This window comes from Camelus dromedarius, chromosome 10 (assembly GCF_036321535.1).
Source record: "Camelus dromedarius isolate mCamDro1 chromosome 10, mCamDro1.pat, whole genome shotgun sequence".
Lineage (NCBI taxonomy): Eukaryota > Metazoa > Chordata > Mammalia > Artiodactyla > Camelidae > Camelus > Camelus dromedarius.
Genome location: NC_087445.1, coordinates 51,755,358 through 51,781,106, shown reverse-complemented (window position 1 = coordinate 51,781,106; position 25,749 = coordinate 51,755,358). Strand labels below are relative to the sequence as shown.

Sequence of the window (25,749 nt, the reverse complement as noted above, 5' to 3'; positions counted from 1 at the left end):
TCTTGTATTAGAAGATCAGTTAATTTTGGTTCTTCTTAATAACAATAACAAAACAGAGATACTAAGGCTTTCATGAAACTTCCAAAGCCAGATAAAAAAAGAATTTTCCACTATACCTTTTATTCTCTAGCCAAAGCAGTACTTGTTTCAGGTACCTGCTCTTGAGCGTTATTATTTTTTTGTTTGTTCTGTTTCCGTGTCAGACTTCCCACCAGCTCTTCTGGATTGTGCTGTAATGCGTGACACAGGGACTACTAGTCTGTGCAAATAGCCAACTGCACTTTTCTTAAAGGTCATGAATTAGTTTTTTTAACTTCATTCTATCCTTAATTAAGTCCTTCCTTACCTTTTCCAGAATGAAACTTTAAAAGACATTTCCCTGTCTTTTTGAGATAACTACCAACTTACCACTTATCAATTAAAACTTTCTCTGATCAAATTTAACATTATGTACAATATGAAGCCCACACCAATCAGTGCTTAAATTATTTAAACTTTAAGCAACTTAAAATTTTCAATTAAACTGGATATTATCTGTTATAAAATACCCATAGTCGATCTATTATTTCACCAATTTCAGGACTGAGGAAGAATATTTTTTACAATTAGAAAGGAACCCATATGCGGAACACACACTGAGTTGATTTGGCAACCATGTATTTGTTTTATTTCACCCTTACTTAAACCATTTAGAATTCACTTATCAGTGCTTATGACTTAGATGAGTCCTCTTGTAAGCATTACCCAAATACAGTACCACCTATCTGAAAAGAAAATTAAATTTTAATCGGCTTGAGGTAGGTTAAGGCCCAGAAAGAGCAAAGGCATCAGACATACCTAGCACTTTAGATGGCTTCTCCACACAATTAATAAAAAATAGCAATGAAATGGAGAACACAGAGCAAGCTTTGGCTCCCCCTATATTCTCCCCTGATACTGTGGGGCCGGGGTGGGGCTCACTCATTACTGCACAAAATAACCTCAAATCCTGGCTTCCTACTTGACCTTCTCTGGTATACACCAGCAGGAGTCTAAGATAGCCTCCTTACAGCCTGCCAAGTGTACAAGTCCAGGGTCCCCACTTGGTCTTTGCTGATAAGAGACAGAGTAGGGGACTGTAATTTTTTCTGTGGTTTTGGCTGTAGTCAAAATGTTATCTTCTAAAAGTTTTCAATATTGCTTGGCTGCCCTTTTCCTGGCCCCTTGGCTACAGAAGGGGCAGGCTTTTCTTGGGCCTATTTTGTCCATGTATCAGTATTCCCAGGGGGCCAGCTTCTCCAATATCCAGTCTGAGATACGAGGCAAAAAGAAAATCCTGGGAACTCAACGACTGTGTTGTTTCCTATGTGAAGTCCCCAGCCAGTCCACCTTTCCTTTCTCTGAGCTTTGTCTGTTTACATGTAATGTCTGAGAGTTTTGGTTGATTTCGTGGGAGGAATGGTGAAAAGTACATCTTACTCCATCCTCCAGAAGCAGGAGTGTTTTTAAAGGAGTCCTGCACATGGCAGTGACCTAGATTCTTGTGTAGCCCAGCCCTGCTGTGTTCTCATGAATTTGAGTCTCTTGGTGCCCAAGGTTTCAAAATATCAGAACAAATGGCGTTATTCAATTGTTCCCTTGTGAGTCCCTAATTCATGCCAGGTATCCCTTAGAACTAATGAATTAGTCAAATACCCTGTATTTAAGGGGCTGACAGCTATCAAGAAAAGACTTATACTTTTTGTATATTTGCTTTTCAGTGAGTTATAAGTAAGGAGGACCAATGACTAGCTCTAACTGTTAAGGTCAGAGGTCTCTTATCCATTTGGCATAGTAGGTACAGTGCCTAGGACCCACAGTACTTTTAGGGGCCTATAAAAACATTTAAATTCTTTAATTTCTTTTAAAATAACAAACTTTTAAGTTAGGTAGAAAAATATTTTAATGTATTATTCAATTCAGTTTTTTATCAATTCAATTGTAAAATATAAATTTTAATTTTAATAGAGAAAGGGGTCCACAAAGGCAAAATTACTTAAAGTCCACAAAAGTAATAAGGCAGTCCTAGTCAGGAGAAAGTTAGGGAAAGGTTTCTTACAGGAGATGGCTATTTAAGTCATTAAAATAAAGGTAGCTGCTCCCCCATCAGAGGACTAGAGAAGCATTTCAGCTAAAGGGAGAAGCAAGAACTAAGGTTCCAAAGATAGGAGTTGGCCTAACATTTTGTGAAACTCTAAAAACACCACCAGCTCAGATGTATGAAAACATTCAAGGATGAGTATAGATGCTACCAAAATTTGTTTATGTGCATGTAGCTCTTTATGCACAAACTTAGAAGCAAAATACTGCAAGGATAAGAAATACAAGGTTGGTCTATTTCCATGTCAGACAGGAGCATGGGGGGAAAAAAGAGTATTGACAGACAGTACTGTTTCCTAGTAATTAACTCAGATGGAACTCCTCATTTCTAGGCAGATAAGTATGTTATAAATCAGACCTGTCCAATAAAGGAGTCAATGACAGCTCATGTGTTTCCATTGGATTTTCCATGTAATTCTCTCTTGTTCATGAGAAGTGTAACCGTTCCTAATCAACTCAGGACAAACACAAAAATAACTGCTGATTACAAAGTATCTGTTTTCATGAGACTGAAGATAGAAGGGGATGGAGTACGGTCAGAGCTGGATGGGGATAAACCTCATTTATTTCTAAGTTATGCAGTGTTGGCTCCAGCTGACCAGTCCATGAGGTATCAAAGAACAAAAATGCCCTTGAGAGTCACCATGATTCAGTGGACCTCTGCCCAGGCTTGGTGTGAACCTAGTATTTCCAGTGGCCAAAGTCACAGCCTGTAGTCATTCTCAGCAGCCCAGAGTCCATGATTTCAGGGAAGCTAGAGCTTGCTCTTTTTAAAAAGAACATTTTGAGCTAATTTTGCTAAAAATGCCATGGCAGTTCCCTTCAAAGTTAGGATGATACAAATTTATTGAGTTCACTAAAACGAACATTTAAAAATCAAACAGGCAACAACAGGGCCACCAAAAATGGTACTTTTCCGAGTAAGCCCAAGAATTCTGCACTCTGAGGCCACACTGACTTAGGACAGTGTTTCTCAACCCAACCATTGTTGATATCATGGGCTGGACAATTCTTTGCTGACCTGAGTATCATTGGATACTCATTATCATTGGATATCTAGTTACATCCCCAGCCTCTACCCACAAGATGCCAATAGTAGTAACTCTTCTCCCCCAATATTGTGACAACCAAAAGTGTCTCCAGACATTTCCATATATTCCCCTTCAAGGGGGGACAGAAGCAGGGGATGGGCATGGCCCTGGGAGAGAATCACTAATTTAAAGGGATTGAAAGTAAAATCTAGTCCTAGTCTAGACACGGCCCTGCCCACCAGAGGTCCAGGACCAAGCTTCACCCAGCAGTGGGCAGGCATCAGCTCCTCCTGCCAGGAAACCTGCATAAGCCTCTAGTACAGCCTCATCCACCAGGGGCAAATACTAGAAATAAGAAAACAACAATCCCAAAGCCTGGGGAAGGAATCCACAAACACAAGCCACACTGGGAATGGCTGGACCCTGACCTTTGGGTGACAAGAGAGAGTGTACTGCTGGAACACATAGGATGTCTCCCACAGAGGGCCACCTCTCCAAGGTCAGGAAACATATCTAACCTACCTAAAAATAAAAATAGAAAGATAGACAATATGAGACAGCAAAGGAGTATCTCCCAGGCCAAGGCACAAGATAAAATCCCGGAAGAAATAAGTAATGAGGAGATAGGCAATTTATCTGAGAGAGTTTAAAGTAATGTTGGCGAAGATGTTCAGAGAACTCAAGAAGAGTATAGATGCACAGAATAAAGTTTTTAGCAGAGTTGGAAAATGTAAAGAATACCCAGAGTCGAAGAATAAAATTACTGAAATGAATAACACGCTAGAAGGAAGCAAGAAAAGACTAAATGAGACAAAAGAACAGAACAGTGATCTAGAAGACAGATTAGTGGAAATCACTACTGCAGAACAGAAAAAAGAAAAAAGAATAAAAAGAAATGAGGATAGTTTAAGAGAACTCTGGGACAACATGAAGTACACTAATATTCGCAATATAGGGGTCACAGAAAGAGAATTGAGAGAGAAAGGACCTGAGAAAATTTTTGATAGATAATCACCAAAAACTTCCCCAACCTGGGAAAGGAAACAGTCACCTAAGTCCAGGAAGTGCAGAGAGTACCACACAGGATCAGCCCAAAGAGGAACACACCAAGGCACACGGTCATCAAATTGACAACAATTAAGGATAAGGAGAAAATACTAAGATTAGCAAGAGAAAAGCAACAAATAACATACAAGGGAATTCCCATAAGGTTATCAGCTGATTTTTCAGCAGAAACTCTACAGGCCAGAAGGGAGTGGCACAATATATTTAAAGCGATGAAAGGGGAAAACTTACAACCAAGTATACTCTATCCAGCAAGGCTCTCGTTCAGACTTATCCACAGATAAACAAAAGCTAAACGATTTCAGCACCACCAAACCAGCTTTATAATAAATGTTAAAGACCTTCTCTAGTCATCAAACCATAAGAAGAGAGAAGAAAAAAAACAGAGAGAGAGAAAAAAAAGAGACCTACAAAAGATTGCTTTGGCTGTTCAGGGTCTTTTGTGGTGCCTTATAAATTTTGGGTTTGTTCTAGTTCTGTGAGGAATGTTGTGAATATTTTGATAGGGGTTGCATTGGATCTGTGGATTGCTTTGTGTAGTGTGGACATTTTGATAGTCTTGGTTCTTCCAACCCAAGAGCACAAGAAATCTTTCCATTCCTTTGTGTCATTTTGGTTTTTGGAGTATAGGTAACCTCCTTGGTTAAGTTTATTTCTGGGTATTTTGTTGTTTTTGATGCAATGGAAATGTCTTTGCCAGTTATAAAATTATGGTTTTTTGAGTGAAAAAAAGTAAATGAAGGGCCACAATTGGCAAAATATTTCTTTCTTATGAGTGAGCTGTATTCCATTACATATATATATGCTGCATCTTCTTTATCTGTGCAACTGTTGATGTGCACTTGGGATGCTTCCATGTCTTAGCAATTATAAATAATGTTGCTGTTAATAGCAGGGTATATGTAGCTTTTTGAATTAATTCTTAATCCGTGGTTGACTTTATTCCTTTGATAATTATGTAAGTTTAAAAAGCTAAAGCTCTAAACGTTGTTAGAAACAATGAACAGTACATATATGTAAAGTTAAAAATATATGTGCAGTTAAAAAAAATAATAAATGAGCTATCAAGCTATGAAAGACATGGGAGAAACTTAAAGGACATATTACTAAATGAAAGAAGCCAGTCTGAAAAGGCTACAAACTGTATGATTTAACCAAATGACATTCTGGAAAAGGCACAGCTACAGAAACAATAAAAAGATCGTGGTTTCCAGGGGTTTGGGGAGAGTGAGGGAGGGAGGAATGAATAGATGGAGCACAAGGGATTTTTAGGGCAATGAGATTATTCTGTATGATACTATAGTGGCTACATGTCATTATGCATTTGTTGAAACCCATAGAATGTACAACATCAGGAGTAAGCCCTAATGTAAACTGTGGACTTTGGTTGATAATAATGTATCCATGTTGGTTCATCGACTGTACCAAATATGCCACACTGATGAGGGATGTTGAGGGTAGGGGAGTATATGTGTGTGGGTGGGGAGGACTATGTATGAACTCTCTGAATTTTCTGCTCAATTCTGTTATAAACCTGAAACTGCTCTAAAAAATGAAGTCTATTAATTATTAAAAAAAAAAAAAAAGCAAGCAAGCAAGCAAGCAAGCAAGCAGAGGCCCTAGGACATGAGAATTTTTGAGCTGGTGAAGAACCTGCTTCACGTAGGAGAAAGGCCACAGTTTTGCCCAAGGGGACTAACCTGTTCCTGCCTGGTATCTAACAGAGGGAAACCTGGAAATTGTTGAGGTGCCCTATTGGCATTTGGGGGAACAAAGTCATCTCAAGCTCAGAGATCATTACTGGGGTGATAATAAAACTAGTGTAAGCGGTAGTTACTACCACTTTGAACCCCAAAAGAAAACAGGGCTGTTTTAGCCTAAATGTCCACCAACAGATGACTAGATAAAGATGTGGTATATTTATACAATGGAATATTGTTCAGCCATAAAAACCAACAACATAACACCATTTGCAGCAACATGGATGCTGCTGGAGAATGTCATTCTAAGTGAAGTAAGCCAGAAAGAGAAAGAAAAATACCATGAGATCGCTCATATGTGGAATCTAAATAAATACATACATACATACATACATACACACATACATACATACATACGTAAATACAAAACAAACAGATTCATAGACATAGAATACAAACTTGTGGTTGCCAAGGGGGCAGGGGGTGGGAAGGAACAGACTGGGATTTCAAAATGTAGAACAGATAAACAAGATCATACTGTATAGCACAGGGAAATATATACAAGATCTTATGGTAGCTCACAGCGAAAAAAATATGACAATGAATATATGTATGTTCATGTATAACTGAAAAATTGTGCTCTACACTGGAATTTGACACAACATTGTAAAATGACTATAACTCAATAAAAAATGTTAAAAAAAATCAAAGAAAACAGGGCTGTTTTATCCATTAGGTACTATAGGTCCAATTCCTAGGGCCTGTGAGCTATTTAACAGCCCATGAAAATATATAAAAAATAAACAAAAAGGGTACCAACATTATATAAAACCAAATGAATATACATGTAAGTATATACCTAAAAATGTAAAATTCTTGAAATTTCATTACTCAATTTAGCATTAACAATTAATTTGAAAGTGATTTGTAGGTGAAGGTCTTAATTCTAAAAATTCCTTTGCTAAGAAACTTTAGATAATTGTAAGTCAGTGACTCAGAAAACCAATTTCAAAAGCAAAGCCATAAAAATTTTTTCATTTTGCCACAAAATAAATATTTACTGTCAGATTACTCATTCTGCGTTCATCATCATATGGCATGGGGCCTCAAAAAGTGAGTGTCAAAAACAAACTTAAACAACCTTAAAATAGCCCTGGAGGGATTTTGCTTTCAACCGAGCGAAAGTAACGACGACTGGATTTCATGGCTGGCACAACTGAAAAATACAGACAAAATGAATAAGATGATGGTATTCAAGGCACTGGACGTGAGGTGGTGAAAGGCAGTGATCCCCGAACGATGGGAACAAGCAGCTGAGCCCTACAAGTGCCTGAGCTTCCGGCCGGGAGGGAGTCTCCAGGCCACGGCGCAGAGAGGGGAAGCCCGAAGAATGGCCTGTGGTCTCCCTGAGTTGAGCAGACAGAACTGGGAGTGTGGGGAAGCCCAAAGGCCTGGAGTTCACCAGGCAGAGAACCAGAGAGGGGAACGCTGCACAGAGAGCACGGGGTGGCTCTGCAGAAGGTCCCCTCTAGTCCTCAGCAGGGGACTGAGAAGCTTGGGAGGGAAAGGCCTGGAGGAAAACGATCCGGAAGGACTAGAACAGATGGTCACCGGGGCTCACACAAGGCCAAGAATACTTTCTGCTCCCACCAACCCAAATGCCACCAGATAGCAGGTAGAAGGCTTGCATTTGGGTTAGCTAATAACTCCAGCATGAAAACATTCCTCATCCAGGGACCTCAAGCGGCACTGGAAGTACTCTTTATAGAGTATTATTATTTTTCTCCTTTAATTTATCTGTTATGGAATACTGACTGTTTATTGAGGGTCTGGACCACTGAGTGTTGTGCTTTTCCCTGGTGTCAGGGGGCCCCAGAAGCCAAGAATATGTTGCACAATCTGTGACTATGGTCATGTCAAAGGCACCTCTGACAGGAGTTCTGCAACACTCAGTGTGGTGAAACCTTCTACAATTTCTTAAAAATTGGGTTGGTATAAGATTGAAATGAGATTATGTCCAGTAAGGGGGGAAACAGGGCTTATTTCTATGTGATCCAAGTCTTAAATGGAGGTAGGGGTGGTGATTGGAGTCGAAAAGGGAACATTAAAAGGCAAAAAATGAGTTGTGAGAGTTCCATGTCATTTTGATCGCCAGTACTCGAGGGGAGCCATAATCCCCAAATGCAGCTCATTAACGCATGTGAAACAGGCATTAACTTCCTTGGTGGCACTGAGCTACCCCTCACTGTTCTGGATCATTTCTATTCACTACATTATCTCCAACCAGGATCACAGTTTGCATTTAATTTCCCAAAGCTGGAAAACCTAACTGTATTTTTTTTAAAGCAACAAAGACATTAAAAGATAGGAATAAATCAAATAGGATTGTAGATGAGTGCAAAAGATTTCATCACAAGATAGATAGTGGGGGATTTAGGGCTGCACTACTTAGGCTGTCAAGAGAAATGCTTTACTCTGTTCGATTTTAGAGATGCTTTTTAAAGCTTGTCAAGAATGACAATGTGAAGACCCTACATAATAGGAGGGTAGCACTGACACTCCCTTTCTTGTCCCTCCACAGTGTCTCACAGCGAGATTCATGGTCCAGCCCTTGAGCCAGCCCAGAATAAGGCAAAGAGAGATACAAAGAGCATGAGACCCACAATCCAGGGAAGTCTAGAGTTCAGTCAAATCTTTACAAAATAAAGACTCAGGGGCCCTGGGAGGCTGCGTGGGCCCCACATTGTTCTTGAATGGCTTTTAAGACCCACGAGTAATTCCAGGTTCCCTCAGGGCTCCCATACTACATTGGCTTTGTCTGTATGGCCAGTCATTAGCTCTGTTTCTACTGCTTAAGTCTAATGAATCACTCTCGTGGAAACTAAGTCTCTCTCTACACCTGCATTCTTGTCTGGACCTCACTCAGTAACTAAGACTCAGCTGCCCCATTTATCCAGGTGAGTCCTTTAAACCTACAAGTACATCTGCTCCATATTTCAGTGCTAAGCCTGAATGCATAGCCTGCAAGACAGCCACTGTCCCTTGCCACCAGAGTATCACTTGACATGTAGGATCCCTGCTGCTGGACCTCTCACAATTAAGGCAGAAGGCTGCCTGGCTAATCCCTGAGCTTGTTATAACTTTTATGACTGTGTTAAGCCTCTCTGGTCCCATTTTGCAAAAAGTCCCTACCCCGTGACCACCCCTAGCCTTTCTGCACTCCAGTTACTCACTAAGTTTCTGGAACACGCCAAGCTCTTTCTCACCTCTGGGCTCTCATGCACGACATCATGGAGAAAGAATTCTTTCCTCTTTCATTCTTTGCCTAGAAAATGTCTGCCCCTCCTTCAAATCGGCAGTTAAACGCCATTTTGAATGGGAAAGTCTCCTTAATTGCCCCGACAGGTTCAGTTCTATTATACACTATCATGATCCTTCACAGTATTTATTGCTAGTTGTTCAATATCTATTCATTTTCTAGACTGAACATCAGCTTTGCTCCATGTGGCCATGGCCATGTTTATCTGTCTTGCTCAGCACTATAACTTTAGTGTCTTGCATGGTACCAGGCACATGGTAGGTACACAGTAAATGCTGACACTAACAATCTGCCTAAGCTGCCCAGCTCCATCATTTGATTTCACCCTTACTCCTGTCTCAGTCCTAATCTAGGTCTTGGGTCAGTCCTTTCCTGGTCTTCCATGAACTCACTAATACGATACAAATGTAGGTCTTTTTAGGTCACTCCAACTAGCTAAGACCCACTATACCTTGGACCCAAAGAACAATGAAAAATAAAGCGTTTGAAAGTCCTAGAAATAAAAATGTAAACCAGAACACATTTCAAAATGTAAAAATGGAAAGGGAAATTATTCCACTAGATTCTTGGTCCTTTTGGCTTAAAAAAAATTGCTTTAGATTGCTGCTTTAAAAGGCATATGCCTTAAAGTTAAAAGTTTAATTGGAAAAAAAAGAGTCCAAGTTTATCTTAAAGTAAGCCATCTCTGTTAGAGACTAGTCTTCTAAAAACCAGGAGCACGAAGATCAGCAGGCGACCTGAGACAGTTGGAAGAAAGCAGAGAGCATGTGAATGCTGAAATGGCTGACGGAAAGAGGCACCCTGGACCATGTGATGGGCCACAACCAGGAGAACTGCTTAATAGGAAAACAGTGCCCAGACCAGTAGGGTGTTGCTCTAATTTCTTTCTAAATTGTTCTTGTTTATCCCTAATTTTCTACCAGGAAAAAGAAAACATATAGCTGGAAGAAGAAGCAGGGCGCAAAGAGCTTTTCTTAATTATAAAGTACTGAGTTAATGTTTCTTTCAATAAAATCAAAGGCTGGAAGGAAATGAGGTTTTGATGCTCAGTTAAACTGAAACCCTGAAGCACCGGAGCAAGAACCAGAAGTATTCACACAGAGGGACTGGGACAGACACACACACACCCCTCCCTTCAGAAAGGCTTAAAGACTGGGAAAGTTCCAGGCCATGTTGTGCTCAGCTTAAAGTCCAGGGAGAAAATAGGCAGAGAATATGTTGCAATTGCTCTCAACTGAAAAGCAGTGAATGTGATTCTTAAACAGAATTAAGTACAGATCTTCCTTCATTTATGATGGGATTATATCCTGATAAACCCATGGTAACCTGAAAATATACTAAGTCAAAATGTATTTAATTCACCTAACCTACCGAATATCATAGTGTAGCCCAGCCTACCTTAAATGTGCTCAGAACACTTACACTAGTCTACAGTTGGGCAAAGTCATCTAACACAGAGTCTATTTTATAATAAAGTGTGGCATATCTCAGGTAATTTATTGACTATTGTACTGAATGTGAAAAACAGAATGGTTGTCTGGGTACAAAATGGTTGTAAGTGTATTGGTTGTTCAGCCTTGTGATCACGCAGCAGGCTGGGAGCTGCAGCTCAGTACCCTGCCCAGCATCACAGAGTACGTCACATGCTAGCCCAGGAAAGATCAAAATTCGAAATACAGTTCTGCTGAATGGCTTTTGCACTATTGTAAAGTCAAAAAATTGTAATTTCAACCATAGTAAGTCGGGGACTGAAGGTATTTATATTCTCTTGCAATTAATAAAATTTATAATGATGTCATCATGATCTATGTTAAGCACTGACTACATTAAAGAGAAAAAATTATTTTATTGTGGGTTCTCACATTGTTCCTGTGAAAATGCCCATTGATAAGATTTAAGATGAGCTGGTACTATGTTAAAGTCTATTCTAAAATGACCCATATTTTAGAAAGGCTCTGATGTACCTAGTACTATAATGCCTCTTACTAAACTATTTTGAAGATAGGCATTAAGAAGAGATGCCATTTTGTCCATTCACCCATCAATAAGGCTTTATTAAGTAGCTACTAGGTGCAAAGCCTTAGGCTTTGAGTGATACAAGTTTGAGTTAGTCATTGATAGCCAGTAGCTTACAGCCTGGTAAGAAAGCAAATGTAGACAAATGCAGAATCAATTTTTAAAACAATGTAGATGATGACAATCTACAGGCAGGAAAAATTGTTTCCATGGATGGTATCTGAGGTGGACTGGGGAGGACAGTTAAGTTATGAACAGGCCCAAGAGACTGATATATTTCTAAGCGTTAGGACTGGAATGAGCCAAGAATGGAGCAGAAGAGTCCAGATCACATCTATGGTGTGGAATTATAGCTGGGCAAGTTTGGCCAGCACAGAGATGAAAATATCATTGGGTAGAGATAGAAGACTGGGGCTAGGTTGCTGAATCCAACCTAAGGATTTTAGATTCTCTCCTCTTCCTTTGGCTCAGAGTCTAAGATGGATGGTGGTGGGTGAACACTGGAGTTAACAAGACTTATTAGGGACCACTGTCATCTAGGTGAGATGTAATCAGAACCATGCAGGAGCTGGCTTCAACCTAGTGTTCTTCCTAATTTTTGAGATGAACAGGGAGGAGAGGTGAATAGGAGTGCCCGTTTGAACTGGGGCCTCTCTGAAGTGACCTAGAAGGGAATGTGTTATGTTATCAAGGTCAGAGGGACTAGAGTGCCCTTTCAGACTTCCAAGCCATTGGTTCCTCTATTTCCCTTGGAATTCTGTGGATTCTCATTTCCAGGGCCACAGTGGGTTTCTAACGATCAAAGAGATGAGGTCACTAATTAAATGGAGAGAAAAGAAGCAAAAGTTCAAGTCCAGGCTGAGAAACTGCTGGAGAAGAGAGGATACGCCTCACAGACTAGAATCCTAAAGAAGCTGCACAGGCAAGTCCTTTTGGGCAGGTGGTTCTAGGATGTTAGACAGCCCTTTATGGTCCTGCCTGCAGGGATGTATGTCACAAGCTGTTCTGAGCGGCAGGGAGATCGTGATACTATTGTTCTGCCAAGCAAGGCTAATTTTCCAATTTAAAGCTAAATTGCCCAGGAGCCAAACTGTTTGTTTTTCAGAAGAGAAGGAGAGAGAGAGAGAGAGAGTGTGTGTGAGTGTGAGTGTGTGTGTGTGTGTAAGTGACACACACACACAGAGACACATAAGTTGAAATACCAAACCTATGCTAATATCAACTTTCTGGAACAGAGCAGTTTTGTTTTTGTCATTAGGTCCTCAATCCTTGGGCACCCTCAGAAATCACTGCCAAGAAGTCCCTATTCCCTCATGACAGGGTAATTAATTAGCTCTGTTGAACCCTGTTGGGGTCTCACAGGAGACAGGAAAAAAACAGCGAGAGGAATTCCCTTTGACCACAGGAGAGTTCAGGGAAGGATTACTTAAAAAACCAAAACACTAAGTACTATGAGTTTTCCTTCCTTTTTACCTTTCTGTTTCTGGTGGAAACATTTATGAAGGTATCAGAAAGCCAGGATCAAAGGAATGAAGACAGTAGCATAATTTACATAGCATTTACTTAAAACTCATAACCACCCTATGAAATAGATTCAATTATGAATTGTATTTTGGGGAGAAAAGACAGTTACAGAGAATTTAAGCAGAGTGCCCAGGATCATGTAGGTGATAAGTGAACTGAGATTTATAACCTAGGCATCTGACCCTGAAGTTTATGTACTTAGTCACTACATCGAGTTTCTTCTCCAGAAAAATGATAAAGGAAGCAAAGAGCATAATCTATCCCTGGTCATCAGCCTTCTGTGCGAATGGTCTGTGTGCTCTCTGATGCACTGGTTCTTTTTCAGAGTCCAATAAGCATCCAGGGATTCTGATTCCCTAATGAAATCCCTGAGTTTTCCATAATTTTAAAAGAACTTCCACAAGTTGTGAACCAAGATACCATCAATGACTGTACACAGGAGACTTCTCATTCTTTCCTCCATCTCACTGAAATTTCACACTTTAGAGGATAGTAAAATTATTCCAGGGACTTGATGTTATTTTGTGGCCCAATCGAGAACTGGTTAAGAATGTAAATGAGCCCCCCAAAAGGCACAGGTTTGCTGACCGGCCCTGCTCTATCTATAAACAAACATTGGGATGAAGCGAACACCTGTTCCAGTGCTCTCACCAAGTGTCCTCCTTTCTCTCTGTACTTTGCTGGCTTGTAATGTACAGAGTGAAACCTGGACAGGTTCACTAACAACCTCCGCAGCAGTCTGACGCCACCAGAATGCCACCAGAATGGGGATTTCTCTCCTGGGACAGCATCAACCCGCAGCACAAGAGTAAATGTAACTTTGTACCTAGTGTTCTTGAGCACAGCTTTAGAGTCTGACAGGTGTGGATCTGGACCCAGGTCACAAGGAACCAGGTAAGTAAATTAGATTAAGTCCCTGTGTCTCGCTGTGTTTTCTATTCCCTGGTATTTTTCATGGTTGTATTAATGATTATGAAGGGCAACTACATGATGTGTGTAGTGGTGAGCATCCACCAGGTGTTCTGTGAACATCTGTTGAAGGGAAAGCTCATTACACTCCTCACTTGCAGTTCACTTTTCCACTGGTGCCTTCAGTGCCAGACACCACCGATTAGGGGAACACGGCTATACTGTTCTGCTTAATGAGAAGGGCCTGTTAGTAGAGAACATAAGAATACTTATTAAACATTCTCCTTATTCACCAAGATAAAAAGATTATTAATTACTGAGCTTTGGCTAATTCCCAGGACACCTAATTTGTTCATAGCTATTTTCAGAAAAGCTTCAGATTTGAATATGAGTTAATTTCACTATTTTTTTTTTCCCCTCACAGAAAAACCACAGGGCAGTCAAGCAAGCAGCAGGATGCAGGCTACATTTCAGCCAGCGGGGCTTTGAGAGGAGGAAACTCATTCTTGAGACTGGAGGAGAAACATGAGTAATGAGATAAGGGAAGCAGTGAACCAAACAGCAAGAAAAATTAAAAAGCACTTGAGGGTTCTGCCTGAAGCTCTTAATTAACCACATTCTCCACAACACAGAGCAAGCCCATCCGGGCAGCCTGGGAAATAAAAGCACAGCATGTAGAGCTCAGCAATGCGCCAGTGCTGGCAAAGTGGTAGGTCAAACACTGAAGATATTAGAAGCCCTCAAAAGCCAAAAGTCAAAAGCAGTCATGAAGTTGAAGTTAGAATGCCCTAAAATTAACGAACAAACAAGTCCAATCCCCTTGAATTCAGCACATCATGCTAAGACCTTGCCTCAACAGCTTTAAAAAAGGGGAAGAGAGAGCTGTAGAAACACATACATAAGGTGCTGGCACGAAATTCACAAGTTCTCCCCTAAGTTAATAAAGCCAGTCACAAAATCATTTGCTTTGCCCTTGGGAAGCCAGGCACTTGTGTCACTGATTTGTGGACGAGCCAAAACTGTTTCTAACCATAGCATTTTATTTAAGGCCTTAATGCTAACACACACTGGGTGCAATGCAAAAATCTTACATCCTAACATTTGGTTTTGGACAAGGGCAAGGCAGAAGATATCCCTGCTTTTAGGAGGTAGGGATAAAACACTGTCAGGCTGTGTTTAATCATGCAGACACACCTGGCTGAAAGTAGCAGCCAACAGAAAGACCGTGTCCTGGATACCCAGTACTATACGACGTAACACGGACTAACTCTCACATCTTCATCCCAGATAGTCTGGACGTTCTTTTCTCCTCATTTGACAGTTGTGGATAGTGAGGCTCAGAGAGGTTAAGTAACTTGCCTCAGGTGGTTATCAGGCCAACAGGTACTGAAGCTAGGACATAAATGAGGTCCATGGGTCTCCAAAGTCCACTGAATTCCACTTCACCATTCTGGCTTCTCATCCTACACAATGTTTGCCAAGGAGAACAAAGCTATTGATATTTGGAGAGAATAAATATTGAAATAGTTACCCTAAGTGAATACTATGAACCAAATACTCAATAAAGGAGTCTCAGAGTAGGAAGCTATCTCATGAGTTATCTAGTCTTAAGACCCTATCCTATGCTTAGTATTTCAGGAAAGGAATTTTACACAGTTTGAAGTAAGGTAGTCACTTTCCAGAAAGATGAGTAGTCTTGGGGTTTGGGAAAATCCCCTTATGAGACACTTTTTTCTCCTCCTCTTAATAAGTAACATATTTTGAATACCCCTCATGTGCTAGGGTCCAGAATTGCTTTAAGAATTCCCACAATCATATTATAAAGCAGGCACTATCGATAATATCCCCATTTTATAGGTAAGGAAACTGAGGTTTAGAAACATTGCATAACTTATCCAAGGTCACACAAACGAGTAAGCTTTCGTGCAAGGACACACACCTCATTTATTCAAATGGTCTTCAAGGTATGTGGAGACACACAGTGAAACACAGAAGTAGACCTAATGACTTCCTACCATGACTGTTGTTGTTATTTGCAAGTTTGTGAACAGGTGACCAATAACCCAGTACCTTCTTTCATTGAAGGAGTGTTCAAATACTTCTCTCTGGTTTCCTAGGGTCAGAACATCTTGGGTTAACCGAACTAACGTGTTAACAACCATGTATTGAGCCTGTATTTGAACATCTCCAATGAACAAAAATACTTATAGCTTGTTCCTTTTATAAGCAGCTCTGATGATTAAAAAAAAATCACACTTAAATTCAACTGACAATGCAACTCAGTTAGGAACCTCCCACTTGTATCTCTCATAGGTCAAGGGCAAAAAAAATCATGCTGATGAAATGACATTACCAAAAGCAAAGAGGTTTAATGCTATTCACTGAGGCACAAATGATCTTGAAGGAAATTAAGAGAGATTCTTTTTCAAGGACAACTCTAATAGCTGAAGGGGAATAATGTTTTATATCCAGTCAACCATCCAGCTACAGACAACTTGTCACAATAAAGTGGTTAAAATTTTTTTTAGTATTTCAATGACATTTCGAATGCACATAAGAGGTTAGAGTGAACAAGGAAGTTAAGGACTTTTTTAAGAAATCACATTTGCATTTAACATGAAATTCTTTCCAGTCCTATGATTTTTGCATAAGTATTTATGGACTCCCGATAGCTAATTGGATTATCAGCCTTTTATCCAGGAGTTTGTCCCATTTTATGCTCTCTGCGAAACCAGAGCTCTGCTGATCTTAGTTTGGTCCATGTTAAATAAGCTATTGTTTTAAAGGCCCTAAAGGCTCTATTTTAAATTCTCACATTTGTTATGCATATTACGTCATGGAATTTATAATCCTCAGTTTTGGACAAAAGTTTGAAGACTTAAATCCCATGATAAAATGAATTTCTCATGTGAAAGCGTTCATTTTGATCAAAGAGTAATAAAGTACTAAATGGCCCCAAAACAAAGAGCAAAAAGCACAAATCAGCACCCGATGTCGTCAGCCGGCAGCCTTTTGCATAGATGTCTTCACGTGCTCCCCACAACCCTGCTGGGAAGTGGAGATGACCATCCTATTTCACTATGAAAGAAACCAGGGAGGAGAAAGGCTGAGGAACCTGCGCAGTATCACGAAGCATCTAAGCAGGAACAGTTCTCAAGCCAGTCCTCAGATCCAACACCGCTGCTTTCCTTACAGAGAAAGGCAGCTCACAGATGCCCTGAGGGGAATGAACAGCTCTGTCCTCGTTCTGCCCATCTTGAGAAGGCGCACATTCTTCCCCAGCCTTGCACTTTAGGAATCCCAAGTTCACAGGACTTTTCATGGACACTGATCAACCTCATTCTGGATTCTAATCCCTTAAGGGTAACGCTATCACCACCACATTGTTCCTGGCACAGAAAGCCCTGCATTTTGCTCTCGTACCATCATGTCCCAGGAAGCAAAATAGTAATTCCTCTTTGTGGAAGACTCTTAATTTACAGTCTTAAGGGTCTGGCTGTCGGGGTCTTGGTCCATGGAAAGTGAGACGGAAAGGCTAAATACGATGCTTGTTCATCAGAGCCAGCTCGGTCTCCACCCACACCTTCTCCTCTGTGGATGTGTTTTGCATGATATTCCTTTGTACTTGTGTACTTTTGTATCATCCTCACCTCCCTGAATGGTGTTCTCTTGCACTCCAGTCCTGATTCACTACCTTTTCCCATTTGTTTCTTTTAGCCTCTTTGTTCCACAAAACATTATATTTTTGAAGTTTCTACAAAGGAATAAATATATTTGCCGACCTTAAAAGGCCGAAGAAATCTACCAGCTGATGACCCCATTAGCAGCCTCACACTTTGCCTTTCTTCACCCCCATGTCCTGCCCTTGAGAGGCAATCACTTCAATCACTGTCACCATTTTCATTGTTTCTCCTCCTGTTAAGTAACCAGATTCACACATTAAAGGGAAAATAAAGTGATTAGCATCATTATGCAGGGGAAAAATCAGGTTCAGTTCAACATAAATCTCAGAGAAGAAAGTCCAGAAGAAACAGCAGACCACAGCCTCAACTACCACTCATACCCTCCACATGGAGACAACCCAAGAAAAAGTCACTCTGGAGACAGGGCCTACATTTTACTCATCCCCTTACCCCAGTTCAGACAGCACCCAGAGTAGAAATCAGTAAGTGTTTGAACTGAAATTCAGCCACCCTCTCCAAACATCATAGAAAACAAGCATATGGAATGCTTTCGGATAATTAGGAAATTTCACTTTCTTCGCATACTTTCACATTTCTGCCCGCTCAGTATTTTGGGAACATCATCCAGTCAAGAAGCCCAGCAGTGGGTTGGACCAGGGGTGGTAAGCAGACTGCTTCTGTCATGATATCTTGAATAAATTCACAGTAGATGTTTTAGGGTTTGTGATGAGAAGGAGTCTGAGGCCATGTTTATTCTCAGTGTAAAGTGGACAGTGACAAATTAGCAGCCAGTCAGGGACTTAGCAAGAGGGAAGCTGCAGCATATGAGCTACCTAATTGCCATCCCTTTGTAAACCAAAAAAAGGGTAAGAGATAATACAGCCACACAAGAGGCCTCACCGCTACATGCTCCAGCATTCATCCAGAATGTCAGAGAACCTGACCATTAACTCATTACTTATTAGGATGTTGCTGTGCTATTTGGTCTGATTGAATAATATTTTAAAGCAACAAGTCTTTATCTTTTATTTCTGCAAGAACTGATACCTTCCCCTGCTTAAAGAACATGAACATCGTTTCCTTTCAAAGTTAAGTACAAATATTTGAAGCCTAATCAATAAAAAGGCCTTCAGGGATTCCAACCAGTAAATATTTTAAGGTGACCTAGATTTGCATAAATTCTGTTCTCAAATGAATATTACCACCTTATACCTAAACATTGTCTAATATTTTTAAAGTGGTTTCCCATCCATTATTTCATCTGAGAAGGGTTCCAAAGAATCACACAGCCAACTCATAAGGGTAACAAACACCCATTACTTTGGTGTTATCTAATTCATAGAATATTCTTCATTAGCCAGACGTGGCTTTCTTCTCATCTGATTTGATCTTTAAAAACATAATCTGGACCTTTGCTTAAAGATGTAAAAGTGTTTCCATTTTACTCTGTTCTCTCAAATATGATACCAAAAAACTACTAAGGAAAAAAAATCCATTTAATTGGAAATGGCAATGCTGCCCCAACTATAATTCATAGCTGACCAATACTGTGAAATCTGTATGTATGAGAATGAATATACCTCCTCAGCACTCAAGCAGGAAGTGGATTTCACCAACAGCAAGAGGCACAGCCCTTGAGGCCTGTTGAAAAGTCATTTTGTCGAAGTTGTTGAGATTTGGGGGCACAGGTAGGTCATAAAAGAAGCAGGTCAAATCATTACAGATCTGCAAGGAGGGGAATCTGAAGATGAGCCAAAGCTAAGTGGCTCTTTCCATGGCCCACAGTGTAACCATCAAGTTGATAGAGACCATCAGAGAAGAACAGGATGGTGGGTGGGTAGGAGGCAGCAGTCCTCGGATCATCACACTGACATTCTACTAAGAGGTTCTGCCTAGAACCACACCAGCTTTCTGAATGAGAGATACTTAAAGTTGGGTGCCTGAGTGTAAGATAAACTCAAAACATAATAGATTTTGTGAGAAAGTGTTGAGACAAGGCTTAACTAAAAATCATAGAATGCTCCAACATAACTGGCCTTTCATTCCACTCAAATATTTTTCTGAAACTAGTAGTGCAAATCAAAGGAAGTAATCAGAAATGCATCAACCTGAGACTTAACGTATAAAAGCTATGAAACTAAAGCAAGCAAGTAAAACAAACACTAAAACCCTACAACAGGAAAAAAGGGGGAAATGATCTTAAGACCATTTAACAGAAAAAGAACCTAATAACAGTGTTTAGACAAATAAATCTCAGCAGACACAAAAAATATTAGAGAGTGGTACAAATAGCTCAAGGAAGAGATACGGGATTTCAAATAGGTGATTATTATTGAGATTATAGAAGATAAAAAGAGTAAGTTGGCAGTGCTCAAGAAAGAAATGCAAAGTAGGAGCATGACAAATGAAATCCTCATGAAAAGCACAAATAAAAAACATAACTGGAAACAGAGCTAGGGATATAGTGGAGAGGCTTGAAATGACATAAGATAAGAACAAAGATATTAACATGATTATAAGGAAGGTGTCAGGTTAGAATGCAAAGGAAATCTAACATCCCTATAACTGATGTTCCTGAAAAAGAGGACAGGGGAAAAATGGAATAAAAACAGTTAAAGATATAAAAGAAAACAATCTTGGATTAAAGAACTGAAAAGGTAGATAAAAAAGACCTACCCTTTCCTAAGAAAATCTGATCAAGCACTAGGGAAGCTACTGAACTCCAAAGATAAAATAAAAAAAAAAAATTCTATAGATACCCAGCTATGCAAAACAAAGATTTAAAAAGTCATCTTGGCCCCCGACTTCTTTCTAGCAATGTTAAATATAAAATAGTAAAATAACTTGGACAAAAAATTTCTAAGGAAAAGAAAACGTGACCTAAGAATTTCAAAACCAAGCTATTCTTGTTTTTGCCACTAGTGCAAGCCAGGTAAGGACTCACCATGGGTCTGAGACTGAATAGACACAGTGGGAACCCCAGATAACTGGAAGACTGTGTGGCCTTCTAGAATTCTGGAGAACTCGTGGATGAGTCCCAGAAGTGTATGTAGTGGTAATGGTTATGAGTAAGGTCAATTTTTTTTTTTTAAAGGCTGAGCTAAAAAAAATTTAGTTTGCTTATTTTATCCAACCATTTATTCAACAGATATTCATTGAGTCCCTGAGAGTCCAGGGCCTATACTCTACATGCTTAATTCTGGATATATGATCAACAGTATTTTATAGTAAGTACTGCTTTTAACCATAACTCTGATGAGTGTCTTCCCATCTCAGGAGTATGGAGGAAACACAGGACACACATGCCAACTGGTCAAGTCTACAATACAAATCCCTAGAAGGGTATATAACACAGGTACTTATTACCTCAGTATTTCTAAGATAAATTTTAAGATGTCAAGATTCCTAAGAGAGTTTAATGCAGTGTGATGGGAGTTCAGTGGTGGGAGATGATAAGTTCAGGCAGAAGGATGGGAGGAGGACTTTCACAGAATGTTTTTTTTTGTTTGTTTGTTTTTTGCAGCAACTGGTACTTCAATTTGGCTTTGAATTACAGGTAGATTTTGACATTTGGGGATGAGGGAGAATGACTTCCCAGCAGGAGGAACTGTGGGAACAAAGGGACAGAAATGGGAAAAGTTCTGGATGTGTCCTGAAATTGAGGATGTTGGGTGGGGGACCCTAGAAAGTAAGGTGGGATGAGCCCCTATAGGAAATACGAAAGGCCATGAAGGCCTGACAGTGAAGCTGGAGTTGCATTCTGCGACCAGTGAGGGGCTACTGAGTCAACACAGCAAAACCAACACTGTGCTTGCAGAAGATTAATCCGGCAGAAAATCTTTGAGGTGAATACAGAGACCACAGGCAGGGGGCGATTTACAAAGCTAATGGAGGGTTTAGTAAAAGATGGGAGGGCTTGGCCTGACACAGGGGAAGTGGGAGAGGAGACAGTGTCAGAGATTCATCCAGGGCAGAAGCAGCAGAGAGCCGAGTTCAGCAAAGGGCTGAAGATGAAAATGACAGAGGAGAGAAAAAAGGGGTGGAATCCACACCTCAAGTGGTTACTTGGGAGCTGCCAGCAGTTTCTTCACCCTTTAAGGGTGTTTTCTAGTTGTATATGTAAATAGTTTCACTCATGAGACAGATAAGCCCATGGCAGGGTTTGTAGTCAGGTAACCAGGAGCACCTGAAATTCTTCTAACCTAGAACAGGGTCCCCAGGCAATGAAATACTGTCCTGGGGAAAAGATCACGGCATTTACTGTAGGAGCGCCCCTGAGGAGAAAGAATGCAAGACACGAACCCCTTCACAGTTACACCTGGGGAGAGACCCTGGGCACCTGGGACTCCATCAGTCCACTCCAGGAAGAGTCACCTGGAGATCGGAAGGTGAGTTTTTGTCAGCCTAACGCACATGCGGAAGACCCTCTCCCAACACCCACTCAGGCGAATGAGCATTCAAATCTGACTGCATTTTTGACCCTGGTTTGCAGAATGCCCTGAGCCAGGAAAACAACGGTGCCTCAGATCACACTATCTTACGAACAAGATTTGGGGTCAGTATACACCTGGGTTTTCATTCCATTCCTGCCACTTACTACCATTAGGCAAGTGACTTAACGTCACTAAGCTAGCCCCAGTCACGTCTCACAGGGCTTTTGTGGGGAATTTACAAGATAGTAAAAGTGGACAGCAAAGATCCTGAGATGCTGACACACCCAGCAAATGGGCACCTGGTACCCCTCGACCCACGCTTCCCAAGGTACCTACTGCATTGGCTGCTGGTTTTCTGCAAAGTCACCTCCAATTCCTGAAGCTATATCTTCTGTCTTCTCCCTATGTGTGCTCCACTCTCCCTCTCCTTCCCTGGAACTCTTCTCTTTGTCCTGTTTCCTGGGAATTCACCCTCTCTTCTTCCTCCTAAATCTTGCTCTTCATTAGCCCTAATTTTCAAGTGGCTGTGTCTTCGTGCTTTTACTATTCTGCTCCTCCCAAGAAGTTATGACTAAAAAGACTCAGAAGGAGCCAGAAAGGCACTTGGTACAAAAACTCATCTCCTTCTCGATTTGTAGAGCAGTTCTGAATATCTTACTCTTAGTATTAGGAAGAAATGGGTGTCTTCAAGGGATCGAAAGTGACTATTTTTCTAAAGCCCACCCAAAGACAGAAAACTGTGGTAATTCCCACAGAAAGGGCTTACTGTGGATGAATACAAGACATTGCTTGCAAAGCATAAATAGGCAGACATAAGACATACACTAGACCACTAGGCACTGGACAGGATTCTGCTCTGAGCCACAGAGTGACTTTGGAGTAAAGTTCACATGAGGCCATTGAACCAACCCAAAGGTAAACCGAAGCACAGCACCCCTTCTGTGGGATAAGGATGGAAGCCACTCTTAGACACACACACAGCCCGCATTTAGTTCTAAAGTTACCAGGTGGCTGGGCTGTGACCACACTGTCAGAGCTGCTGAGATGACTGCCCAACAACATGATCTTACAACAACATCCTAGTCCTTTCTCATTAAGAAACATAAATTAGAAACAGAAGTCTTTTAAAATTCTTAATGCCACATGGAACTGAAACAAGGCTTGAAAATTACAAAATACCAGTTTTAGCAAATAAAGTACCGGTCTCCTCCATGTGCTAACGCCATGTGCTTCGGGCAGCATTTGCAGTTCCTCGGAGGCAGAGGCCTTGCCTGCTGACCCTGGGATAGGGTCTATCATCACTGGGTGCTCAGAGCTCACACTGTGTTTTGTCCTAGCTCCAGGGAGGGGACCATTAGGGAGAAATTATCTTGTTAAATGTTCCTCAGTCCCCTGCTGGCAAGTAAGGGAATTCATTCCTTCAGAGCCTCAGGCTTCAGAACTGTTTCCACCCGGTTATTCAGCTACACAGTCACTGGTGATGGTTTTCCTGGTTTCTCTAATTCCCAGGCAGTTCAAGCTGGGATTTTCAAACACTCCCCTTTTCTTTCTGCATCATCAACAGATGTCTCCTCTTAAATTGGCCTGGCTTGGTGGGTGGGCTAGATGGTGGGGCCTTCTGAGGGAACCTTCATTTTCCACCTCTGGGCTCCTGTCCAGCAAGGCTTAATATTGACACATTCTCCGGTCTTCTTCCTACTCTTTTATTCAAGACTCTGCTCTGAGGGGCCTTCCCCAACCACTCTAAGCATCCACCTACCTAACCAGTCATTTGTCTACAAAACTTTCTTGAGCATCTGCTATGTGCCAGGGCCTGCGCTGGTCACTGGAGGTCCAGAGATGAATAAACTGTGGTTCCTCAAAGCAAGAGACATATAAAGAATCACATTATGCTATGAGGAATAAAGAGACATAAAGAAAGTGTCCTGGGAACCCAGAGGAAGCAGTAATTAATGTTACTCGAATGGTGGGATTAAGGGAAGGATTCCCAGAGGTGGTTGTGTTTAGGCAGGAACTTGAAGGATAAGGCCATCACCAGGGAGAGAAAAGAAAGAGCATCCAAGGCAAGAGAAACAGCATGAGCAGAGGTAACAGATGACAAAGCACTTGGCATTGTCGGAAACGCTGTGAGGAGTCTGGCGGGAGCACCATGTAAATGAGCGAGAGAGGGGAGTAGGGAAGATGGAAACAGGCTGGCTTAGTTTATGAAGGGGTTAGCAAGTGGGTCTTAAGGTCAGTGGTTCTCAAAGTGTGGTCTCCAGACCATCAGCATAAACTGAAACCTTGTTAGAAATTCAAATTCTCAGACCTCACCCCCAGACCTATGGCATCAGAAACTGCGGGAGTGAGGTGGTTAGAGCCAGGGAGGAGACGCAGTCAGTGTGGATAACCTCCAGGTGATTCTGATGAGCAAAGGCTTGAGAACCACCACTACAGGCAGAGGGGGGCATTAGAGATTGCTAGACAGAGCAACAGAATAACACACTTGGGTTCACAGAGAACATACTGGCATCAGTACAGAGTTGGAGATGGGTGGGAACTGGAGGGAAGGGGGCCACTCAGCGGGCTTTTGCAGTAACCTGCATAAAAGGTGAGGATGAAATGAAAAGTCATCCATCCACCTTTTCCATGCATCGCCCAACCAGGCAAGTTACAAGAGAGAAAAAAAAAGAGTCACCCAAATAGGATTTGCTGGTTTCACCATCAAGCCATGAGAACCCACTCAGATGCTTCCAATACCATCGAGCCACCCAACAATGCCCTCCACCCCAAGTTTGCTTTTCCCACTCATACTTGATTTTTCTCATGTATCACAATCTAGATCTTGGTCAGAATCTGTCTCCTTCCCTAGTGGGAACTTACTGAGGACAGGGGGCTTGTCTGTCTTGTTCCTCGCTGAATTCTTAATGCCAAGAAATGGGCTACATGAAGGAATTAAGGAAGCGACCATAAAATTGAGAGGAGACAAAGTCAGGAGATAAAGTTTTAGGAGAGCATGGGAAGGATTCTACACTATTCCTGGATTCTTATCTGGGAGACTGTCCTTAAGGGCAACAGGGAAGATAGCAGTAGAGCTATCTGAGGCTGGGGAAGGGTTGGGGGAGTAGCCATTCTGGCCACATAGGATGCTGGGGCAAAGAGAAAACTAAGTCACCGAGGAAGTTCCTGTGGCCCCTGGGGAGGGACCAACCCAGTAAAACCAAGTCCAAAGGCATGTGGAGTCAGGCCACATTTAAGTACAAGTCTTGTATCCAGTGACAAAACTAAAACAATTGAGTGAGGAGTTTGATGTCCTTTAGTCAAGAGGAAATAACTGCATGCATGAGAGAGTGCAGTCTTCAGAAGCACTGCAGCATTCTTCCCCAGAGGATTTTCAGCAAGTGTGAGTTTTACACAGTGTTGAAAGAGCCAGTATGGGGACAGTGCATGATTGGCTAGGAGGTCAGGAATTTCCTTACTTGGCCCGCAGGTCCTATTTTCTAGGGTCAGGTGAGCCAGCTCAGGCTGAGTTGGAGGGTTATGACTGGTGTATGTTAGGTTTCCCTGACAGGCATTCATCTGGCTTAGGTTGCCTCTTGTGACATGGGCTGGGTTACTAAGGCGGCCTCTATTTGGTGGGTCCCAATATCAGAGTTAGTTAACTCTCAGCAGCTTCAGAAGTGCAGGCATCTACAGATTTAATGGGATCCCTATCAAATTACCCATGACATTTTTCACAGAACTAGAACAAATAACCCCAAATTTTATATGGAATCACAAAAGACCCAGAATTGCCAAAGTAGTACTGAAGTAAAAGAATGAAGCTAGAGGAATACCCTCCCAGACTTCAGACAATACTACAGAGCTACAGTAATAGAAATAGCATGGTATTGGCACAAAAACAGACATATAGATCAAAGGATAAAGAGTCCAGATATAAACCCACAGACCTATGGTCAATTAATCTTCAGC

At 41.3% G+C, this 25,749-nt stretch overlaps 1 protein-coding gene across 3 annotated transcripts in view; it reads right to left on the bottom strand.

Annotated features, from left to right (window-relative positions):
• Positions 1-25,749, bottom strand: part of PLPPR1 (phospholipid phosphatase related 1) — a 353,659-nt gene that overhangs the window by 109,540 nt on the left and 218,370 nt on the right. The window lies entirely within an intron of this gene.